Below are 6,514 nucleotides of genomic sequence, written 5' to 3' on the forward strand. Positions count from 1 at the left end.
GATTGGGGGTCCGTCCGGAGTGCTCCGAATAAAAAACCTCATGTGCTTTGCATCAAGGTGGTCTCTCGTGTTTCACTGGGTGCGTGTCTCCTGGGACTTGAGTGAGGGTCCCTTCAGAGGGTCTTTCAGTACATTCTTTTGTGTGGGGGTAAAATGTTGAATAAGTACCAGTAGTACCATTTTGCTTATGATAACATTTAGCTCCAATATTTCTGTGTTGTTTTGTTTTGTTTAGTTTTGTTTTGTTTGGGGTTTTCATTTTTGGTCTGAATGATCTTCTATTGTTGAAAATGGGGTATTAAAATCTTCTATTATCAGTATGTGAGGGTCAATATATGATTTAAGTTGTAATCGTGTTTATTTTATAAACTTGAGTGTCCTCATGTTTGGTGGACCCAGATGTTAAAAATTGCAATATCTTCTTGGTAAACTTTTCTTTGATGAGTATGTACTGTCCTCCCCTATCTTTTCTTGTTGGTCTTGGTCTGAAGACTATTTTGTTGATATTAAAATAGGTATACCAGCTTGTTTCTTAGGTTCATTTTCTTGAAATATCTTTTTCTGTCCTTTTAACCTGAGATAGTTTCTATTCTTGAATGTTAAAGTGTGTTTCTTGGATAGAGAAAAAGAATGAATTCTGTTTTCAAAATTCAGTCTGTTAATCTGTGATGTTTTATTGAGAAATTGAGACCATTGATATTAAGAGTTATCAATGAGCACTGTTTGATGATTCCTGTTATTTTATTTTGTTTTTGTAGGGTGTGTGTGTGTGTTTTCTCTTTTTTGATCTGTTGGTCAGATATTATTTAGTCCTACTGTTCTCTTGGGTACTGTTAGACCCTTTGTGTTGATATTTTTTATCTAGTGCTTTCTATAGGACTGGATTTGTAAAGTGATACTGCTTAAATTGGGTTTTATCATGGAATGTCTTAATTTTTCCATCTATTGTGATTGAAAACTTTGTTGGGTATAGTCATCTGTCCTGACATCTGTAATCAGAATTTGTAGAAAATATGTCTACTCCCTACTGGCTTTTAGAATCTCCTTTGAAAAGTTAGATATTATTCCAATAGGATCTACCTTTATATGTTATTTGCTTTTTTATCTTGTAGCTTTTAATATTCTTTCTTTGTTCAGTACATTAGTGTTTTGACTATCATGTGCTGATGGCACCTTCTTTTTTGCCCCAGTCTATTTGGTGTTCTGTATGCTTCTTTACTTTTATAGGCTCTCTCTTCTTTAGAATAGGGAAATTATCTTCTCTGATTTTGTTAAAAATACTTTCTGTGGTCCCATTTATCAATTTTTGATCTTGGAGCATGATTCATTGGAGTTCTGTTTGGGAAATTTCCTCCTGTGCCAATGAGTTCAAGGCTTTTTCACACTTTTCCTATTAGATTCAGTGTATCAGGTTTTATGTTGAGGTCCTTGATCCACTTGGACTTGAGCTTTGCGAAAAGTGACAAATATAGGTCTATTTTCATTTTTCTACATATTAACATCCAGGTAGACCAGCATCATCCATTGATGATGCTTTCTTTTTTCCTGTTGTATATGTTTGGCTTCTTTGTCAAAGATCAAGTATCCATAAATGTGTGGTTTTATTTCTGAGTCTTCAATTCTATTCCATTGGTCAACATGTCTATCTCTGTACCAATACCATGCAGTTTTTATTACTATTGCTCTGTAGTAAAGCTTGAGGTCAGGGATGATGATTTCCTCCCAGTCATTCTTTTATTGTTAAGTGTTGTTTTCACTACTCTGGTTTTTTTTGCCCTTCCAGATAAATTTGAGAATTGCTCTTTCCATGTCTTTGAAGAATTGTGTTGGAATTTTGATGGGGATTGCATTGAATCTGTAGATTCCCTTTGGTAGGATTTTTACTACATTAATCTTTACTACATTTTTACTACATTAATCATGCCAATCCATGAGCATGGAAGGTCTCTCCATTTTCTGAGATCTTCTTCTCCTTCTTTCATGAGAGACTTGAAGTTCTTGTCATTATAGATCTTTCACTGGTTTGGTTAGAGTTACCCCAAATATTTTATATTTGTATTATGACTATTGTAAAGGAAATTGTTTCCTAAATTTCTTTCTCAGCCTGTTTATCATTTGTATAAAGGAAGGCCTTTGATTTATTTGAGTTAATTTTATATCTGGTCATTAAAGGTACCTCATGAAACTGGAAAGCTTCTATAAGGCAAAAGACACAGCCAATAAGACAAATCGGCAACCTACAGATTGGGAAGAAAATCTTCATTAACCCCACATCTGATAGAGGGCTAATATCCAAAATATATAAAGAACTCAAGAAGCTAACCAACAAAAAACTAAACAACTCAATGAAAAAAATGGAATATAGAACTAAACTGAGAATTCACAACAGAGGAATCTTGAATGGCTGAGAAACACCTAAGAAAAAGTTCAAAGTCCTTAGTGATCAGAGAAATGCAAATCAAAATGAGATTCCACCTTATACCAATCAGAATGTCTAAGATTAAAACCTCAGGTGACAACACATGTTGTCGAGGATGTGGAGAAAGAGGAACACCCCTCCATTGCTGATGGGATTGCAAACTGGTACAATCACTCTGGAAATCAATCTGGAGGTTCCTCATAAAATTGGAAATAGATCTATGTGAAGACCCAGAAATACCACTCTTGGCAAGATACCCAAAAGATGCCCCACCATGACACAGGGGCACACATTCCACTATGTTCATAGTGGCCTTGTTTGTGATAGCCAGAAGCTGGAAACAACCCAGATATCCCACAACAGAAGAATGGTTACAGAAAATGTGGTTTATTTACACAATGAAATATTACTCAGCCATTAAGAATGAGGACATCCTGAATTTTACACGCAAATGGATAGAACTAGAAAATATCATCCTGAGTGAGGTAACTTTGACCCAAAAGGACATGTGTGGTATGTATTCACTAATAAATGGATATTAGCAAAAAAAAAAAAAAGTGCTGAATACCTAAGATACATCCCACAGAACTCAAAAAGTTCAACAACCTGAAAAGTCCAAATGAAGATGTTTCATTCCCACTTGGAAAGGAGAAGAAAGCAACCATAAGGGGTGAGAGTGGGATCTGGGAGGAAAAGGGGAAGCTGGGTGGGGGGAGGGGAACATGATCAGGTATTGGATGAGAGAAAAGGACTGAAATCCCTGAGGGCCAGCAGAAAAAATGGAAACATGCAACCTCAGGAGGTAGGAGGTTGGGGGGACCCTCCAGAATGTACCAAAGACCTGGGAGGTGAGAGACTCTCAGGACTCAAAGAGAGGGACCTTAGATGAAATGCCCTACATTGGAGAGAAGAGCCCACCTCCATCAGAAAGACGGGGCATCAAGTAAGGATGGGGTTGTCATCCCACAGTCAAAACTCGGACCCAAATTTGTTCCTGTGTGAAAGAACTACAGGGATGTAAATGGAGAGGAGCCTGAGGGAAAAAGGTCCAACAATAGGCCCAAAGTGGGATCCAGCTCAAGGGGAGGCCCCAAGACTTGACATTATTACTCAGGCTATGGAGGGCTCACAAAAAAAGGGTCCTATCATGATTGCCCTCCAAAAGACCCAATAAGCAGCTGAAACAGTCAGATGCAGATATTTGCACCCAACCAATGGATAGAAGCAACTGACCTTTGTGGTTGAATTAGTGGAAAGCTGAAAGAAGCTGAGGAGGAGAATGACACTATAGGAGGAACAGCAGTCTCAATTAACCTGGACCCCTGGGATCTCTCAGATACTAGAACATTAACCAGACAGCATACACCAGCTGATATGAAACCCCCAACACATAGACAGTAGAGGACTGCGGGAGTCTGGGTTTAATCAGAGAAGGTGCACCTTATCCTCAAGAGACTGGAGGCACCAGGAAGTTTAGAGGTCTGATGGGGTGAGGGTGCAGGGTGGGGACATCTTCATGGAGACAGGGGGTGGGAAGGAGGTATGGGATGTGGAACAGTCAGAGGGTGGATTAGGAGGGGAATAAAATCTGGAGTTTAAAATAAATAAATAAATAAATAAATAAATAAATAAATAAATAAATAAAATAAATAAATAAAATTCTTTCTGTGCCTTGACCTGAGTTTCTTTTCCTTCTCCTTTTCTTATTATTCATAAATTTTAGCCATTTCATAATGTACCAGATTCCCTGGATGGTTTTATGCCTGGAGTATTTTTAACTAAGTTATCCATTACTTCTACTGTGTCTTCAGTATTTTAGATTCTTGTTCCATTTCTTATATTCTGTTGGTAGGGCTGACTTATGAGGTTCCTGCTTCAGTTCCTACATTTTTCATTTCTGGGACTTCACCAGTTTTAAGTTTATTCATTGAATTTATTTCTACTTTTAGGTCTTGAAGTATTTTATTCATTTATTTCTGATGTTTGTTTATATCTTCATAGATTTCTTTAATGGGCTAATTCTTTTCATCTTTAAAGATTTCTATCATATTCATGCTGCCTGTTTAAAGTCCTTGCCTTGTGCTTCAGTTATGTTGTATTTCTCAGAACCCACTATGGTAGATTTGCTGGGCTGTAGTGGGGACATATTATCCTGACAGTTATTGATTGTGTTTTTATACTGGCTTCTAAATAGTAGGGTTGGGAAAACTGGAGTTCTAAGTGCCAATATCTGGTCTTGTCTTTGTTTGAGTGGGTGTTTTGTTCCTTATTTTCTGATACTATTTTTGGTTCTTAGGAGAGTAAGATGGCTGTATTTCTTGGTGGGGAATGTTTTTGTGTTTTGTAGGGAATGTTTTTGTGTTTGGTGGGGAATGCTTTTGTGCTTTGTAGGGAATGCTTTTGTATCCTGTTAGGTGTGGTCATTAGCTATAATTAACTGAGCTTTTGGACTAGAAGAGGGCTCAAAGGACTGGGAGTGGAAACTGAGAGGGTCCACAGAAGGGAATAAAAGCAGGGTATTCTAGAAGGATCTGCTTTAGTTACCTGGGAATTGGGGCAGAGAGTGAGGACAGACTACAACCAGTAGTCTACTGTAGAGCTGAAGATGAGTCTGGGGGGTTGGATATAAAGGAGAGGGAGAATAAAGATTTGACCTGCTTATCTGTTCTGTGCTGCTGTGGAATTCCTGTGGAACGCCTCCTGTAGACAGGGTCTGAGATAAGGGGGGACGAGTTGTGGGGAAAGAGGGTTGAAGGAGAAAACTTGCATGATCCTCTGGAGATGCAGGAGGAGAGGGAAGGGAGTCTTCAACAGGTGGTATGTACAGAGGTCAAGAGTATGTCTAGGGCATTGAATTTGGAGAAGAGGGTATAGATCTGCAGCTATCCCACATTTTCCCCTGGTGTATGTCTTTTTCCCCCTTCAAGTAATTGTTTTTGTAGATATAATTTACCTTACTGTTATGTAGTACATATTATTATTTTCTCTTTTCTTTGGATTTACCTCATTTGACTCTTCATTTGTCTTTGTCTCATTTATTCTCTGCATAAATACTTAATTGATAGTTTGTTTCAAATTCCTGTGCATTTTAAAATCAAATGCATGTTTTGATCTGCTAATTCAATCTATAGTCTGGATTCAAGAAGTCATCACTTGATATAACTATACAGATAGCTGCATTTAGCAAAAGTAGTTAAATGGGATTATCAAACTGTTTATTATTGAGGTAAAGACGGCTATCAGTTACCTTGTAGTATTTTAGTAGCACTTAACTTATATGATTTGCTAGCATGTTTGTCTGAACAACACAGGCCTGGCAGGAGCAACATGCAAATATCTACTATGCTGTGAAAATATCCTTTGAGTAAAACATGCTATCGTCATCTTTTCATGGCCTATGGTTTCTGCTTCAAGGGAGAGTATGAAAACAAGACTAAATACAAACTGAAATGTAAAGTGTATTTAACTGTCATGACTCATGTTTCAGTGAACATGAGTGGAACATTCACTGTAATGTACTGATATAAATTTGTCATTATATTTTTAGAAATAAAATTGAAAACCATATAATTGTTCTATTCCTAGTGTTCTGGAGAGCTATTATACTTTCACCAATGTATATTCCAATGTCTTTGCCATTTTACATATCTTTGACAACACATTTTTTTCTTTTCTTTTTTTTTTTCAGGGGATTAGATAGGAGCAATCAGGATGTTGTCAGGTCATGATTATATGGAAATGCTAATCAGCAGATCATGCGAGCTCCAATCATCATGTTCCACTGCCCTCTAAGAGGAGGAAGAGGTAAGGATTAACCTCCTGACGATTGCACATTTTATCCTTCATATTTTTAGTAATAGCCATTCTGACAGGTGTCAGATAATATCATATTGTAGTTTTAATTTGTATTTCTATGATATTTTGAAATGCTAAGCATGTTTTTATTGTCTACTTCTATAGGAAAAAAAGAAGTGTCTGATCTGAAGATTCAAAGCTAAAAATTAGTTTTTTCTTTCTTGCTGTTTAGCTGTTTCTTTGTACATTTTGAGTATTAGCCCTTTATATAATACATACAGTTGAAATACTTTCTCCTAA

At 37.0% G+C, this 6,514-nt stretch overlaps 1 non-coding gene across 1 annotated transcript; it reads right to left on the bottom strand.

The window, feature by feature from the left end:
* Positions 1-6,110: 6,110 nt before the first annotated feature.
* Positions 6,111-6,245, bottom strand: LOC116081269. The gene has a single exon (XR_004114781.1). It is a non-coding gene; the product is annotated as a U8 small nucleolar RNA (small nucleolar RNA).
* Positions 6,246-6,514: the final 269 nt, after the last annotated feature.

The sequence above is a fragment of the Mastomys coucha genome, unplaced genomic scaffold (genome assembly GCF_008632895.1).
Source record: "Mastomys coucha isolate ucsf_1 unplaced genomic scaffold, UCSF_Mcou_1 pScaffold6, whole genome shotgun sequence".
In the NCBI taxonomy this organism is placed as follows: domain Eukaryota; kingdom Metazoa; phylum Chordata; class Mammalia; order Rodentia; family Muridae; genus Mastomys; species Mastomys coucha.